The sequence below is a fragment of the Halichoeres trimaculatus genome, unplaced genomic scaffold, assembly GCF_033239565.1.
Source record: "Halichoeres trimaculatus isolate MK-OKI-2021-1 unplaced genomic scaffold, fHalTri1.1 fHalTri1_scaffold_17, whole genome shotgun sequence".
NCBI classification, from domain to species: Eukaryota; Metazoa; Chordata; class Actinopteri; order Labriformes; family Labridae; genus Halichoeres; species Halichoeres trimaculatus.
The window spans coordinates 22,867,793-22,886,487 of record NW_027437195.1 but is presented as its reverse complement, the minus strand read 5'-3'; the positions used below and the strand labels follow the sequence as shown (position 1 = coordinate 22,886,487).

General features: G+C 41.6%; 1 protein-coding gene across 1 annotated transcript in view; it reads left to right on the top strand.

The window, feature by feature from the left end:
- Positions 1 to 3,118: 3,118 nt before the first annotated feature.
- fndc3ba (fibronectin type III domain containing 3Ba) overlaps positions 3,119 to 18,695 on the top strand; it is a 122,915-nt gene continuing 107,338 nt past the window's right edge. Inside the window, exon 1 of the mRNA XM_074692057.1 lies at positions 3,119 to 3,198. The gene's annotated coding sequence lies outside the window, so the exon portion shown is untranslated. The remainder of the gene's footprint in view (positions 3,199 to 18,695) is intronic.

The following is an 18,695-nucleotide window of genomic DNA, read 5'->3' as shown; positions in this document are numbered from 1 at the left end:
CTAAACTGGCATCCTGTCCTGTCATCTGTCTTAAGCTTGGTGTATACTTCTGCGCTGATCCCGTGCTATGGCAGCCAGAGCAGTCATGAGCACCACATACAGTGTCTATGTGTTTGCGTGTATGTATTGCGTACTTGCTGTACAATACCCTTCGTAACACACAAGAGCTGTGTGGTCTTAATGAAGCTTGTGAATAATGAAACATGTTGCCATTTATTAAACAGCAGCGATTACGAGGAAGAAAAGAGAGGAGATGAAGGAGGAAATGAAATGTTTGGTTGGTGCATCATTGGTGGACAGTATTTACGGAAATGTACAATCCGTTCATGTCATTTCAAGGTGTAGTAACATTTGGGGGGAGGTGGATGTTGTGTTTACAATGTAAGCTCTGGTGTAAGATACAGTGTAAGCAATGGCATAAGTTATGGTGTAAGCAATGTCGTAAGCTATGGCATTAACAACAGTGTAAGCTATGGCATAAACAATACACATAGGCTACAATGCAAGCTAAAACATTAACTGAGGTGCGAACTATAACGTAAACTATGGTGTAAACTATGACACTTTGACATAAGCCACAGTGTAAGCTATGTCAGGTTTGAGTTGACTCTGGCGCCCCCTGTGGACAAAGTGCAACCTCTTTTTTCTTTGCTGGTTTGGATCATAATACATGTTGTAAATCCTCCCATCCAGCATCTGCCTTGCTGCTCCTGGTGCAGGCAACAATACCCACAATAGAGACACTATCTGTCATGCTGCTGATGGGTCTTTTGGTCATGAGGAAACACCATCTTTATTAGTCTGATTGATAAGCAGATAAAACTCTTCACTGATGCTTTAAACAGATTTGTACGCACTATGACTACACTGCAAAAACATAATCACGCTTTAAACAGCTTTTTTTACTCACCATAGAATATTCCTTGCATAATTCATCACCTAAAAGTTCCCTCAGCTGCTCTCTGAAACATCCAAGTGTAACAGTGAGTAATGAAAGGAGAAACAAACAATGATCCCATATGATAAACAAGTCTAACATTGTACAGTGTATCTGCAGTTAGGGGGCACCACAGTCTGCGTGTGTGTAACCTGTGTGTGTGTGTTAACACAGCTTCTTTTCTTGCCACATTAATCTCTTATTTGATTGATCTAAATTTGACTGGATTCCTCACGGGCAAACTGTCCTGATCGAGAGCCATTTTTTTTTTTTATAATTGGATCAGAATTAGACTAGTGACTGTTTTCTTAGAGCAGTTACTGGAATGTGTGTGTGTGTGTGTGTGTGTGTATGTGTGTGTGTGTGTGTGTGTGTGTGTGTGTGTGTGTGTGTGTGTGTGTGTGTGTGTGTGTGTGTTTGCGGGAGAGAGGGTGTGTGTTTAAACAGAGAAATCTAGAACCCAGGGGCAATGAGTGTATTTGGCTGAGTCTGCTTGCTTGTAATAAGTTCGATACTGGTGAAAAAAAAAGTGTCTGCGCCGTGCACAGAAAGTAAGTTGACAGCTTGTGTTCAGGGGCTTAATGTTGTGCATTTTAAAAACAGAAGGCATGATCTGAAAGAGCTAAAATTTTTACCATGAATGTTGAAATTCTATCATTGGGAGGTTGTTTAAAAGCTTGATGTACAGCTTACAAAAATGTCTCATATCCATATTTGTAATTCTGGGGGGAAAATGGACCTGACGTCTTAAATGCAGATGAAATTACTTGGGAAGAGACTGAACTTTGAATGATTGGTATGTAGGTGTGTAATGGAAGCATTAAATACCTTGTGTTTGGCACTGCAGCTCATATCCTCTGATCCTGACACGTACCTGTTGGCATTAATGTCTCTAAATCAAGCCACAACAGGCCCAAATAATCAGCCAACAGATAAAAGTATTCTGTTTATAGATGTGGGTGTGCTGTAATACTTATGGTTAGAGGAAGCTGCATATTTTTCCTTTTTTAAGTGTATTTTAGCTTATTACAAAAGGAGTACAGCTGCTTATTTGTTCCATTTCTTATTTTTTACACCAAAATATTGAAACAAAATCCTTGTTTTGTGTTCATACGTTGTCGTATATATGCACCAAATTCAGCTCAGATTTCTCTGATTTGCTTTCATACATATATTTTTATATAATCTAGGTTGTGATGTTTCAATCATAAACCCCAGTGTTTGACTTGTAACCCTTGGACCTGTTAGCTGAGGGATGTTGAGTGTCAGTGCAGCCACCAGAGGGACTTTGGCCTGCTGTTGACATTTGTTTTGGCTTTGACACACATGACTCTGTCATAACTAGCTATACATAGACTGTTTCAAGTCTTTTATTTCAGTAGAAAGGAAAAATGCATCCCTTTTCTTTTTTTTTTTTTTTTTTTTAGCTTTATTTGAAGTTATTTTTTTCAAGCAGGGTTTTTATGTGGTTGCTGTCAGAGCTGATAAGAGACCACAGGAGGCATAGTGACACAGGTCAGGGCAGGTCATTCTCTGTCGCTGTATGATGATTTTGTGTCATATGAAGATAAAGTAAACACACAGAGCGGGACTTTGTTTACAGGAGTGTGAAGCCACCTTTTTACAGCTGAAAAGGACAAAAAACCTTTTGGAACAACTAAAAATGTCATACAACTCTATAACACATATAGCCTTTTAAATGTAAGCTAACCTTTACTCCACATAGTGATATTTTTTATGAAAGGGTGGTGTTTGAGGTGTAAAAACAGATTTTTATAGCATGTTTATGACTGTTTTCTGACTCTTTCCAAGGAGGTCATGACAAAGACAATAAAATTATGGTATAACCGTCGATATTTTCAATTTTAAGAGCCTTGTGACATTGTTGTGACGGCTAACAGTAGCTGCTTGTCATCTTAAGCTAACAGCTACAAACACAGGACGAAGCTAACAGCTAAGGCTCACTTTAAGATGTAGTAGAAGTAGTTTTGAGATTTTATTCACCGTTTTGAAGTGTGGCGTTGGCAGTTTCTGTCACAGCAGTGTAGGAGCAGCTTCTCCCTCTGTTTTGGATTTTCAGAGTGCGCAGCGTGTATTACGGTAAAGAGGCGGGCTCTGACCTACATGTGCGTCGCGTTTTGATTGACATGGCGGAGTCTCGCAGTACGCGTCGCGCCGCGCCAGCAGACAGTCAGGATCCGACCCTGGGAATAAAAAAACGCGCAGCTCCGTCTGTTTGAAGATCATTTTATTGCAGCGAGGTGAGTTCTTTTACACTTCTGTTACGGTACGAAGAAGCCCGTGAAGAAACGGGCTGTGGAGGCGGATGGAGTCGATGTTGGAAAAGTTTTTAGAAGTGCGTGTCTTTTGAGTGTGTGTGAGAGTGTGTGTGAGAGAGTTGAGCGCTGACGCCGGCAGTCTGGGCCACTTGGCCAGCGCAAAGGAAAAAGGAAAACTGCTTCAGTGCTGCGGAGGAGGGGAAGGGGGGAGAAGAAACGAAACTTTTGAGCTAATTTTCCTCTTTATTCTCAAACAACAAGAAAGCGCAAAAATGGGGTTCATGGTATAACTGTGTCTCGCTGCGCTCGCTACTCTCCTCTTCGTGGGGCTTTGATTTCTCAGCTTTCGAGAAAGAATGTGTTTTTGTCTCCGAGGACTTCAGATGGAGTGAGTGCGCAACAGGAGAAAACCTTCTCTCTTTGCTTCGAGTCTGCAATAAATTCCCGTTGTTTTTGCGGCGAGTTGCTTTGTGGAAATGTCCGCTTGTGTTGTAGCTGCTGAAAATCAGGAAATGAGCACTTTTTTATAGCTGGAAAATAACTTTGGAAGGGAAGATGCTGAGGCAGTCACATTTGACAGAGAGAGAAGGAGAGGGGGGTTGCGAAATCATTGAATTGGCTCTATAGGGGGTTATTTAGCGTTGGATAACTGGAGGGACAGTGAAGGGGCTGTTTTAGAGCAACTTTCCACGGAGTTTGTGTGCGGGTGCAGAATGCAGGAAAAAAGAGGTTTGGAGGAGGAAAAAAAATCAACTCCAGCATATCCTAGCATTCCTTCCAGCCAGTCTCTCCCTCTCTCCCTCTCCCTCTCTCTCAGAAACGACTACGTGTCTGTCTGTGCAGAGGACAGACCTCTTTCTCCTTCTCTCCCTCTCCCTGATGCAGACGTGGAAATCAAACATTGGGCTCTCCCTCCTCTCTGAAACGATCGATTATCTCAGCCCTCCACGTACACCAATACCACACAAACACGCACAAAGCACAAAAAGTGCAAGGATCCCTCCAAGTCATCAGTGAGGAAGAGGAAGAGGAGGGGAAGATGTGACAGCGACAGGGAGGAAGATGACTCTAGATTTCTGAGGAGGGGGTCAGATTTTGTAATCACATTTGGAGATTTAATGACAGCACTGAGGGGTTATTGCCACGCTGAGTGGAAGAGGGGGGTAGTGACCTCCACCAAGGAGGTTATGTTTTTGGGAGAGTTTGTGAACAACATAACTCAAAAAGTTAAAAAAAAATGGGATAAGGAAGAAGTTATTGGATCTAGGATTTATTTTAAAGGATTCCTTATCATTCCGCTGTTCCACCATATGTGTATTTAACTCCACAATAAATGGTGGGATTGCTTTGCAACAAGAGAATTCTGGACACCAAGATGTAGAATATGAAATATGTACTGGGTCATCATAATTTTCTAACCTGTCAGGTCAAAATTATCATACAAACCTGCAACTAACACCAAATTGTTGCAGATAGTCTGATGAAAGGGAGTATAACATTAAAGTCGGACTGAAGTATGCATGACAATCACAATAAGCTTGGTGGAGGTCTGTGCTCTCTGAGTGCTTGCTAGTTGGGGCTCTCCCCTCTCCCCTTCCCTCCATCCCTCCAGCTTTGGGCTCAGATCCAGCACGTTGGAGAATATAGGCTACAGGAAAACACACATGCACTCCCACTTTTCTTTTTTTAAAGAGTGGGGAGAAAGAGGAGAAGGAGAAATCTGATACCAAATACATGACGTCAGATGACATTCCTGCAGTGAAAGGCTGATGTGGCTGATGCTTTCCTGAAGAGTTTTTTTTTGTCGTTGTTGTTGTTTTTTAATTGATGCACTGATCCATTTTGCAGCTGGAAAGGTGTGTTTGGGTTCAGGTAGGAGGGGAGGAATTCTCTCTTGTGGTGCATGAATGAGCAATTTTTTCTGCTGCTGCTCAAGTCAGAAGCATCAAAGAGTATTAGCATCAAAAGTTTGAGCCAACACTGTGAAAACGTTGATGTACATTTTACAGTAATTAGCAGAATTCACATTATCATAGCTGGTGACTGTTTCAATCTGAGTCAGGTTTTCCCAGTGAGTTACAGCAGATATTACGGTAAACTAGTTAAGATTACAAAACTCAGTGACAGTGAAGGAAGTAGCTTTTATTGTAAATAGGATCCAGATTCTTTTGCTGAAATCTCCCAGATTTTCACGTCTCTCCATCAGACCCTGACTCAGATTTCAGCAGTTACTTAACTCCCCGCTCTGCAGCCTCAGGATATTCCTTTTCTGATCCTCCAGTTACAGCCAGGGTTGTTTGTCATGGCCTGCAGCCTCCTTCCCCCTGCACGGCCGTGTGAGAGTCTGTGAAACAAATGCTGTAATTGATCAGCCTGGCACAAAGATGTGGAAATGAGGGATCCTCTGTTTGAGTACCTGTGCAGCCTAAAGTCCCAGGTGCAGAGCTGGAGCTCACAAAGGATTAAAGGTGCAATCTGTATATTCAAAGTTTTCTTTTCTTCACTAAGCACTGCACTCATATCCCTCTTAACAGGAGCTGAATGGGGTTTATATCACTGCACTATGTTCCCTGAGAGCCATAAGCCTCTTTAGGTTGAACACAGTTAGAATGTAAACACAGCTCACGGGCTGACATTTTATACGTTGCGTAACACTTTTGCTTTTGCTCTAGCAAACTCTTTAAAAAGTGTCTCTTGTTGTGAAGTTGGGATGGTGAGTTTTTTTTGAGCACCGCTGGCGCTGAGGAGATCTAGGAATGTGTTGCTCGAGGACGTACAGCAGCATAATGTAAGCAGAGGCTTTCACTGTAACTGATGCAATCAGAAGCAAGGTTTAGTTTGCCACTTGTAAGACGCACTTCTTCTCAGCTATAATACAATCCACTGATTTTATATAAGCAGAAAGACGCTGTAGGAGTCAGGTAAAAGCAGGAGAGCCATTGTTTCTCTGTCCTCTGTCTCTGCCATGAATAGGCACAGGGTTGAATAACACTTTATATAAGTTGACCTGTGTTCTGTAACTGTTACGGCTTTGTCACTCAGGTGCAACTCTGTGTCGGGCTGTGGGATGGAAATACGTCGCTCTACAGAGTCTACAGCTGCTTTGTTTGATCCCACTTAAGTTGTTTTATTCTGCTGAGGAATGAACGCTCAGACTTCAGAGCAGAGTCATCTTAGAGTGCTTTCTTTGACAGACATCCAGCAGGTGATGAAAAACTCCAGAAGTGACCCCAGCTTGTTGTGATTTAGAGGAAATTGTCCAGCCTCTTATAACCCAAGACAGGTTATTTTAAGTGCAGTGAGGAAGTTGTCCCCATATTACATTAGGACTCGTGATACCAAGAGCATCCGCTCGGTCTAATTTGGACTCTCAAATTTCTTCCCGCTCTGGTGTGGTCAAACTGTCAGGTACGCCCGGTCCAAAGGGGGTCAGAAAAGGGGCAGGGTGATGCTGGCTTTTGTGTGTGGGTGTGCGTTTGTGTCTGATTGGTAACCTAGAACATGTTATCCGAGGGGGTAGTGTTTCCCAGCAGTGCTTGTGTATCAGGGACAGGAGCTGAAACAGGTCTAGAGTTACAGAGACAAGACAATGCAGCTATGGAAAGTGTGTGAGAGCATGTGAGGGAGAGGTGGAGGACAGGGAGAAGGTACAGGTGTAGAAAAGTGTTGATTTTAAAGCTGCTCTGACCAAATAGTTGTTTTGATGAAGCATGAGGCTGTGAGCAATATCAGATTTGTAAAGAACATATTTTAAGTTTTTCTGTGTGATCAAAGATGGTGTCACTTTTATGACTTTTCTCCTAATTCTGTCTATACACTGCAAAAAAATGAAATCTTATCAAGTGTTTTTGTCTTATTTTATGTAAAAATTGTCTTATAATACTAAATATGAGCCGCATTTAATTGATCAGTCCAGAAAAATGTCTTGTTTCAAGTTATTTTAAGAAAAAAAAGAGGGTTGAATTGCTTGGAACAAGTAAAAAAAAAAAAACAGCTGATGGAATAAGAAAAAAATTGCTTAAAACTAGAATAATGTCTTAATACAAGTAACTTTTCTCTTGTTCTATTGGCAGATTATTTGTTTTTAACTTGTTACCAGCAATTCAGACCTTATTTTTGTCTTTAGATGACTTGAAATAACACATTTTTCTGGACTTTTCTACTGAAAATAAGAAAAAAATACTTGATAAGATTTCATTTTTTTGCAGTATATGTAAATAGATAAAGACATCATAAAAAATAATAGTTGGTTGCTGACAGCCTGATGTATTAGGACATTTTTCTTCCATTAACTTGTATTCATTTTTGTGTAAATCACTGATCCACGTCTGCAGTCAGCATAAAACCCTGCCATCAGTCCAGCTGTACCATCTGTTTCTTTAAAATACAACAGGTGTGCTCCTCCATGCCTTTACTGCTACTGTAGCGAAGGTGTGGTCAGGTTTTGTCTTCTGAACACGCTGATTCCTGCTTCCCTACCTGGTTTCTGATTGGTTGGGTTTGGTGTGTGTGGAGGGTGTTCCCATCCTGTGCGGTCAAGAGGTCGACACCTGAAGAGCAGGAGGAGGGTTTCTGGCTTCCCCTTGTTTCCGGTAACTCGTCCTGTTGATGCACAGAGCAGATTGTGGGTCCTCCTCTCAGATGTTCATGTTTGGAGCTGCTGGGTCGAGTCAGGGGGGATTCCTGGAAGTCAAACCAACCAGATCACAAGTTGAAAAAAAAAAGAAACAAATCTAAAAATCTTGACTTAAAAAATGACTTCACATACACCAATTTGCAAAATATTCAGATTAATTCTCCGTGACTGAGCTAATGGATTAAAAGCCTAAGCTTTTAAGCTTTTTTACTGGAAGTGTTTTCAAATCACAAGTAACTTTTCCAGAATGTGATACAGGGTCCTAAAAATCCTTTTTTTTCTCCTTTTTATTGGCACTGACTCTTTTATTTTGAAATTATTTTACTCACACTCAAATTGTGGGGAGGAAAGTCATTGTGCCGCTTTGATTCAACAATGCTCAACCTGTACGTCAAAACAGTGAACAGGACCTGTTTACAGTTCAACCCAACACAAAAGATAGACTAAACCTATGAATTCATAGCTGGGAAGTCAAGCAATCATTGCACACTTTGCTGGACGTTCACCCTGTAGTTAAAAAAAGCTGAGTACGTTGAACCAAAGTTCAATCAGACACACACACATTGTGGATTGGACTTAATGTAGTTGTGATTTTTCTGAAATGAGGAAACCTGAGATCCTACTCAAGGTTTCATGAGGATACCAAAAGAGAAAGCAAACTTTACATCCTATCTCATGACAACAGCTGGTTATCCCCTCGAGATGTTTTCACTTTCTATTTCCTATCTGTTACGGCTCTGTCTGTGTCAGCGCTGGTTTTCCTTCCCCATCCGTCCTTGGTGCTTGCCCTCTCTTTCTGTTTCTGTCTCCCTGCTGTATGAACGCTGCCGTTTTGTTGAAGTATCCCAGCATCTCATGTTTGCTTGGCACAGAGCTGTAATGTTTACCCTCCTCCTCCTCCTTCTTTTTTTTTTCTCTCTGCCCTCCTCCCCCACCTCCTCTCCACCCCATCCTCTCTCCTTCTCCAGAGCCCCCTTTTTCTGTCTCCCTTGATAATTTCCTGCATTGTTGACAGTTGATTTAGAAGAAGATAAAAGGAGCCTTTCAACTTCTCCACCCTCCATGCCCCCCTCTCACCCTCTCCTCATCTCCTCTGCTCGTACAGCTGAATGTTTAATGTCAAATTTTGTCTCTAGTTTTACAAGTTTCTGTAAAAAAAATGCTGACATTTGGAGAAATGTGAGGCCTGCTCTGAATTAAATCTAACACCCCTCAAGGACTGTCATTGGAGGTCATTGAAGTTCTCTGCTCTCAAACTTTTTTTCACAGAAGAAAAGAAGAAGTCATGGGGGCATACTCAGATTTCAGCTGTTAAAGCTGAAAGTAGCAGGTAATTCAAAAAGTCATTGCCGGGTCATTATAGGTGCCCAAAACTAGGAATAGGGAAACAACCTATGCATGTCTCATTCATCTCAACTAGGGATGTGCCACAGCTGCTAATTTCTCCATTGTACGAACAGACATGAAAGTTCTACTTTCTGACTCCTCAAAAAAGAAAAGGAAACACTTGGAAACAACAAAAAACTGTGTCTTTTATTTAACATTATCGGAGTCTGCAAAAGAGTGAGGACAATTTTTTTTACCAGTGGCTGTTTTATCTACAGCTCATACACAGCATTACCCTTTTATCAACAGAGCTGGTGCTGGTAGTGCTAGCTCCAGGCTAGTGCCTGACCTAGGGATGGGTACCTTTCACATTTGTAATGATATGGTACCAATGCCCGGTACCTGGCTATCGGTACAGGTACTCAACGGTACCAATTTTCAGTACTTTTTTGTGTTTGTGTGGTAAAATTATCAATTTGTTTAATAGTAAAGTATAAACATTTTTCAATTTAATATATATACTTGCAATGCTGTGTGCATGGAAAGTCGTCTACTCTTCCACTGCCTCACAGTCACAAGGATGCACTTAGGTACATAAACATGGTACCCTTTGATTTTACGTGAATCGGTACTCGGTACTCTTAACAGAATTCGGTCGGTACCTTAACAAATACCTAATTTGGTACCCATCCCTTGCCCGACTAAGCACTGGTTCTTTGTGTTTCCACCAAAAAAGGAGCAGCTCCAGGTGCTAAAAACCAGTGCTTAGCAAGTAGGGATGGGTACCTAATCAGGTACTTTTATAGGTACCGACTGAATTCTGTCAAAAGTACCGGGTACTGATACATGTAAAATCAAAAGGTACCATGTTTAGGTACCTAAAGGCATCCTTGTGACTGTGAGGGAGTGGAATAGCAGGCAATTTTCCATGCTGGACATGAACACAGCATTGCAAAGTTATATATTGAAGAATAAATTTGTTAGATTGAAAAAAATATGTTATTTATTATTAAACAAATTGATATTTTTTACCACATAAAGACAAAAAGTACCGAACATTGGTACCGGTGAGTACCGGTACCGATTGCCAGGTACTGGGCATCTGTACTGTATCATTTTAAGTATGAAAGGTACCCATCCCTATTAGCAAGCACCGACTCTATGCAGGGTCAGAGTGAAGCACCTACTTCTTTGAGGGCCAGGGGCCGGGTTACCATAACCAACAACCAGTGCTACAAAACAGCCTTTTTTTTTCTAAAAAAAAAAGAAAGATAAAGACAGAAAGAAAGAAAAAAAGAAAAGCTGTAAAGCTAGTCGTATGTTTTTTGTTAGAGCTTCTCATCCAAAACTTGAAACGGGGTCAAAACTGAAGCAGCAGTCAGACCTTCATTTAGGGCCGACGACTGGGAAAAGTTCACAACTTGTTTACCAGACAGACCATCAATAATGGAGCTGACTATAGAGGATGAAAAGAAATGAATCATTAAGTGGATTGAATCCACATTTTTATACACTGTTAGACCAATTAAACAGTTAAATTAACCCAAAAGACATTCTGTTCTCGTCAGATTAGTTCAATTCAGCTCAGATGAGTAAGCTGCAAGAGTGATGACGTATTAGACGATAATCAGATAAACATGAGAAGAAAAACACTTTAAGAAAAGAAAACGGCAAAAAAAATCCTTAAAGCTTAAGTATCTTCATTGATTGATCTAATCATCAAACTATAACATTTTATCACAGATTTTGAGGATACTTTTAACAGACTTTTTTGACTTTGCATTGTCTTAAATATGATCTCTACATCCCTGTACATTTGGCAAAACTGTGCAATATTGAAGCACGTTACAAATTAACTGAACTGGCTTCTTTGTTGCTATGGTAATTAAAATGACTCGGTCAAAATGAATTCATCTTTCTCTTAAGGAACTCATATTTCAAAGGACAATTGATGAAAAATGTCTTGATGATGTTCTGCACTGATAGTGGGGACATATTTGCAGGGTGAATACAACAACTTAGTGTAAACAAAACCCTTTAAGGATGTTAAAACATATGATTTATTATCATTGAAAACAGATAACACAACTTTAAGTTAAACAGCTCCTTGCAAAGGAAAAATCAGTGCTGCAGAATACTGTGAGTCTTTGCAGAGAGTTATCTGTGCTGCATGGATGCACTGTAACTCACAACACTGTTGGCCCATGATGCAATGAGTGACATCATCAGAAACTTTCTCTTCTGTATTTCACGTCTTGAGTTGTTGCTCATCGCTTGTCATCCGCGCCGTCCCTGACAGCGGCTGTTTTTTCGCTGCAGCAGCAGAGTGACAGCGCAGGAAGAGGGGAGGCTGACGAAATAAAGGGATTACGATGAGGAGATAAAATGTTTGGAATCCAGAAATTAGGCTGTCAAGTTTCTCAACAAGTTCTCATCAGTTGGCAGAGTTCAGTTGATACATGCAGGCGGGGGGCGGGGGGAGCTGCTCTCTGTGGAGCTCGAGGGGATCATACATAGAAATGGCTGAGTGAGGAGGTGCCTCTTGTATGTATGTGTGTGTGTGTGTGTGTGTGTGTGTGTGTGTGTGTGAGTGTGTGGTCAGCTGGCTGAAAGGATCAAGCATGCACCTGTACACACACAGACTTAACACACATGCATGAAACATACACACACACAGAGCTAAGTTTACGTGCCTGCATTAGCATGCCAGGCGTGTTGGTGTTGCTAGTTGGCAGGCCCATGGAAAGTTCCGCTGCTGGTTAATGGCTGTTTTTATGCCCGACTGTGAGCATTATGAGCCTGTATCTCATGTGTGTGCTGCGGGCCAGGGTCCTGTGTGTGTGTGTGAGTGTGTCTATGTGTGTGCTGAACCTTTAACCAGCAGCATTTCTGATTTTATCTTCAACACACACTTTTTTTAGCCTTCATATGTGCGCTCATATCTGTGCGAGTGTGTGTGTGTGTGGCTTGTGATGCACGCTGTAGCACGTAGGCTGCACAGATTTGAGGACTTAAAGGAGGAAGTAGGTGTTTTTTAATGTAAAGCCACATGTTTTATTGCTTTCCCCTGTTAAAGGAGCTCCATCTCCTCCTCCCTTCTACTCCCCCTCAGGAGGGGATGGGAGGGCATGCAGCCACACTTCTACCTCTCCCTCCCCCGTTTTCTCCTTTCTGCCCATCTTAGCACCACATACCTGTCATTTCTCCTCTTTGTTTCCACTCTTAGACACATTTTTGTTGGTAGATCTGAGAAAGTTTGGTGTAAAAGTTCATGTAAATTTGAAATCAGTGAGAGTAAAACGGACGCGACACTTGAGCTCCAAATACGACATAGCTCCTGAATTGTCACCATGAAAAGTTAAACACCTGTGCTTTGTTGTTTCCTGACCAAAAAAGGAAATTCTCAACACTTTCTGCCGCAGCCGTCCCAAAACCAACCGTTTTAATTTTCTTCAAAAGGAATTCATAACACTTTCTTCCACGGTGAAGAGTTATTAAGCTCAGTGTGACCAATGCCTCCCCTATTTTCCTCCCCACCTCGCCCTCAAGCCGGCCAGACCCCCCACAAATCACTAAAACATCCCCGACACACACACACAGACACACACAGACAGGCCGAAACACACACACAACCTTTACACACCCACATCCCCAAACCAGTGTGTGAAATCCTGAGGCTGATTGAGGAGGAGGAATGTGACCTTGTGACCCCGAGGCTGTGGGGAGGGGTGTTATAAGTGTGTGTGTCGAAATGTGTGTGTGTGTGTGTGTGTGTGTGTGTGTGTGTGTGTGTGTGTGTTTGATGTGAGGGAGCAAGTGATTGTATGTACACTTTCCATTGGCCTGCTATTCCCAGAAGTGTCTTCTCTCATTTTTCAGTCGTTTCTAACGGATTAAACACTTCTGTCTGCTCCACACACACACACACCCACACACTCAAACACACACACACACTCATAACCACGGTGGGCGGTAAGTTAGTCATGGAATTAGGCATGTAAAAAAGCATTCATTCATGGTTTGCCTGCTCTGCTGTGCATTTTAAGCTCTTTTAGTGTGTGTGTGTGTGTGTGTGTGTGTGTGTGTGTGTGTGTGTGTGTGTGTGTGTGTGTGTGTGTGTGTGTGTGTGTGTGTGTGTGTGTGCAAATTTCTCTCAGACTCAGTTGTTGTCTTGTCTGTGAAAGAGGAGACAGGTTTCTCATGTAGGTGTGACTAAATAGTCTTTCTCTTTCAGCATTCCCCCTTACACACACACACACACACACACACACACACACACACACACACACACACACACACACACACACACATACACACACCACCCACTGTGCAAGCTTTTTCATGGCTCATAAAACTGATGATCTGAACGTCTCTCAGTGGTCCTCGGCGTCTACCAGCCCCGTCCATCTGAGAGTTTTTGAGCTTTTGTCTTTGTGTGTGTGTGTGTGTGTGTGTGTGTGTGTGTGTGAGAGAGAGAGAGAGAGAGGTGGGGGTTGAATTCACTTCTTGACTTGGCATAGCTGTCTTAATTAAGACTCCTGGCATGCAGCCCTGATGGAGCTCGGCGGTAGCAGCAGAGACGTGCTGTGTGTGCAGGCCGGGCGGCAGCAGGTCCGCTGGCACCGAACGCGGCCTCATTGTGTGGACTCTGTGGTCGTCCTCCCTCAGCTCCCTCTGCTCCCTGCCTGCGATGGAGAGCTGATTGTGATGATTGGTGGCTGTTTGCTTTGCAATGCAGGGCAATGCAGAGAAGTGATGGAGCGAGCAGGAGTGAAACTATAGAGAGATTTATGTATGGATTCATCTATGTGTGGATTAAAGCTGCTGCTGTTGTGTTTAAAGAGGGGTATTATGTGTTTATGTTTCATATGTTGTAGAAATCTCTGAAATGGTCTGTAAACTGCTCAAAGTGGTTCGTCGTAAAAATAGCACAAGATCCTCATGAGACTTCCATCACAACTGGATTGTGACACGTTTGAAGTTTGGGACCTCAAACACCAAGGTCTGCCCATTACAGTGCCCTAATATAGCTGGCCAATCAGAGAGAAGTGGGTTTGGGCAGCAGGGCGCCTTAAGACGTGGTCACACTAGTAAACTGTATCATGCTTAAGCACGCTTCAGCTAAAGTCCGAATCGCTTGGCCAGTGGGACCACAAGTCTGCCGTGCTTGAGCACAACTTACTTCTCTGCTTTGGCACAACGTGGAGAGGTGGGCTTCGGCATGGATCACTTTATGCATGAGCACAAGCACGCGGGCATAGGGTTGGATCTATGACGTATGAGTAGGGATGGGTACCTTTCACATTTGAAATGATACGGTACCAATTTGCGGTACCTGGCAATCAGTATCGGTACTCAACGGTTCCAATTTTTGGTACTTTTGTGTGTTGATGTGGTAAAAAATATCAGTATGTTTAGTAATAAAATTTAAATTCTCTTCCATTTAACATATTTATTCTTCAATATATAACCTTATAATGTTGTGTCCATGTCCAGCAAAGTAAATCACCTGCTCTTCCACCTTCTTACAGTCACAAGGATGCATTTAGGTACCTAAACATTGTACCTTTTGATTTTACGCAAATCGGTACCTGGTACTTTTGACAGAATTTGGTCGGTACCAATAAAAGTACCTAATTCGGTACCCATCCCTATGTTTGAGCGCTGTGACCGCTCCTCTCGACGATCATTTTTAGGGATGTCCCGATACGGACACCAGTTATTGGTATCAGGCCGATACCAGCCTTTTTTCAAGGTATCAGTACTCGAGAAGGCTGCAGATACTAGCAGGAGATACTCTAGGCAAAAAAATCTTACGTCAAGCAAGTCCTCCTTGCCTCTAGATGCTGCTAATTTCTGCGGTGTAACACCACTGCAAATTTGCACCAGGTCCTTTTTTAGATAATATGAATGAACCAGGGAGTTAACAGTCGACAGGTAAACTATTTTATTTTGCACTTTAGTTTACTTTAAAAAGTACTTAAACCCTGACAGCTGTTAGTTTTATTGTGCACTTTTAATATATATATTTTTCAATATTTATCAAAAAAATTCTAAAATCAGAGAGAGTTGTTTGTGTTTTATTTGGAATTAATGTGTGCCTGTGCTGCCTTTGATCAAAATGATCTGTCACTGTTAATTGAAATTTTATGTATCAAAAGTGCTAGTAGTATCGGTACACTGGTATCGGTCTGCATAAAAAGTGGTATTGAACATCCCTAATAATTTTACACAATGGCGGGATATTAGAGGACTGTGTTGGACCAAAACAACTTACTATACACAAAAAAGTATCTAAAGTTGTAGCAGTGCTCTCTGTGTCTCATTGTGCTGACTCTGATGACATTGCATCATGTAAGCAGACGCTTCATGATGATGTAGGCAGGCCATGCGTGTTACTTAAGTCTGGTCCATATAACCAATATGAAAGGCTGAAAAGGGGGTTTCTTAAACAGCAGTTGGAGAAAACTGGGAAGTTTTTGAGCTATAAATTAACACAACTAGCGTGGCGCCAGAGAGACAGAATAAAGCCTAAAAAAGCACAATGCTCCCTCTTTAACTTCTCCTTTGTCACTTTTTGATGCAGCATTGATGCTACTTTTGCTGTGATCACTTTTGTTTTTCTCTTCACAGATGCAGCATCTAAGCATTTGAATTATTTCCTCTTTGAAGAATTCTGAGATTTATGTCAGAATTTTGACCTGTTCTGATGCTGGAGTTCAGTCGGAATAAAAAAGATGAAAAAAAAAATTACAGAGCAAATCTAACAGAACAAAAAAAAACAAAGAAAAGGTTTAGTGGCTTGATTCATCTTCTGTAGTCCTGTGAGTTTCACTCTGTGGTTGAGTTTAGGTTTTGTGGTTTCCTCCAAGGATCCATCAGCTGAGATCTTTGTTGTTGATTCTAAGGGTGAAGCTTTAAAGAGCTGAACTTTTTTCTTTGCATTGTGTCAGCAGAAGCCAAATCATGCAGTAGGGTGAGATGTTTGTGAATCACAACCATACAATGATGTTATCCCTGTGGTGTGTTGGTGGGCTCTCCAAGATCAGCTGTGAGCTGTCTGGCCTGAGTGCAAAACTGAAAGTGTGGTTAGCTGGCTGCCAGTGTATATAATGTATGTGAGTGTGTGTGTGTGTGTGTGTGTGTGTGTGTGTGTGTGTGTGTGTGTGTGTGTGTGCGTGCTTGTTTTTGTGTGAAGGAGCCGAGGCATGCCGATCAGTGTGTGTTTATGTGGGTGTGTGTGATTGCCGATGTGCGCAGTGAGGAGGAAGTGGCTGTGTTTGTTTAAACTAAGCACGCTCAGCCATGTGGGACAATTTAGCGGGAATAAGACCCCCACACCCCCCCACACTCCAGGCCTTCACCGTTCTCCTCCCCCCACCCAACCCCCAAAACCTCCTGAATGGGCGTCTGTCTTTTGAAGAAGCGGAGGGGTTGTTTGGGAAGTTGGGGGTGAGGAGAGGAGAGTTTTTGCAGGTTAAAGCTGGTCGTACATTGGACAGAGGAGAAGACGTGAGGGTTGAGTACAAAAGACGAAGTCTGAGCGCTGTGGCATTAAAATCTAACTGATGTCCACTGGTGCTTTAAGTGTGAAATCAATGCATCCGCAAGTCACATACAACACGCAACTAAACCACTTGAAAGCATCCAGCTCTGCAGGCTTTGCATCATATCTGAGCTAAAGGCCAAATTACATGGAACTGACTTCATTTCACATCAGTAGGAGAAATCCTGAAGGGACGCTTGTGTTTGAGAACCCACAGATGAGAGATGAATGAAGATGTGGCATTAATACCGAGCTGCTCACCCTGCTGAATGTCATGCTAGCCTGATATTGTCATGTCTGGGCTGCAGATGAACACATAACGCACGTGTAAGGCCTCCTGAGAGCCGCTGTGTGCATCATTTACCGATTATATGCGTATGAGGAGGGAAAAAGGGGCAGACAAAGAGAGAATATTTGAACCCGATTAGAGTTCACTCTGTCTTCATATCTCCATGGTGACAGGAGAGAAAATGACTTTGAAATGACATGCATTTCTGAACCCAACACATTAATATATTAGAATAAAACATCACTGTCCATCCTTTGTCTCCGTCTGTCTCCCCTTTTCTCCTCCTTATCTGTGGTTCTGCTCCTGTTATCATTCACTGGTGTGATTTTCCATCCTTTACAGCGTGTGCCTGCTCATTAGTACGCCTGGTTTGATCTTTTTCCTGGTTTTGATCTTATTATGGGTGTTCAAACATGAAAACATGCTGATTAATATCTCTGTACACACAATCAGAAAAATATCAAAGTGCCAAACCATCTCTTTACTCCTGTGTGTGGATTTCTCAATATTTCAGACAATATTATTTATTACGTAAGGGTTTATTCAATTTTTTGAAACTACAAAACAAAGTCAATCTATTACACAACCCTAAACAAGAATATTTCAGAACCCTTATTTATATTTACTGCTAACTATTAACCAATATTTTTTACTAGTTCCTCCATTGATTGACTGAAAGGTTGTTGTAGGCTAGTTAGTGATGGTTCACGTAAATATACTCCAGTTTTACTGATCAGAGTTTGCATTTCTGCAGACTGTTCTTCTGGTTATTGTTGCTATGATTCAATTAATGGAATATTTTTGAGGTGCTCCGTTCACAATTTTCTGGCTGATCACCGATCTTTAAAAAGCCTGACCTGTCGATACTGATTAGGGCCGATACTAATTCTTATTTTGTATAACTGACAGCATATACCTTCAATGTTTCAATCTTATTTTATTGAAAATCATCAAACAATACCTGTGGAACAATAAATTCTTTATATTTTAACTTAAGCAACCAATAAAGTGTCCTGAGTGTTAGGTCTCAGAGCAAAAAGCAACAATGGCTGGCTGTCAGACCTTCTTGGAGGTATATAAGATCAGTTTCATACATAAGGATGGGCCGATCAACGATCCCCCAAAATTAAGGAAATCAGCACCAATCGATTGGCCGACCAATCAATCAGTGCATTTCTAAATATTTTAAAACCACACATATGAGCCACATTCAGCTGACAAGTCCATAAAGATTTCCTGATATTAAAGGACAAAAATAACGCCTGAATTACTTGACATAATCTACCAATTGGGGAAGAGATGGGAATAAAATGAGCTGAGAATGAGATGTGACAGAACTGAGATAAGAATGAAATAAAAAGAGAACGAGATGAGAATGAGATACAAATGAGATAAGAAAAAATGAGATGAGAAAAAAAATGAGAATAAAACTATATGGTGTGATATACTTTGATATGATGAGATACAGTATGATATGATATGATCAAAAACAAGGGAGTTTATATGTTCCAGTATAATAAACCAAAAAAAGGTAAAATACTGATAATTTTCTGGCTTTAAAGAAGGTTTGACAATGTCAGCATCATTTTCCTGTTATTAGAATAAACAGAAGTGCGGTGCTAGCAGAGAGAATTGTATTCATGAAACCTGCAACGTTTCAGCTGTCAGTGTTTTCCTGCTGA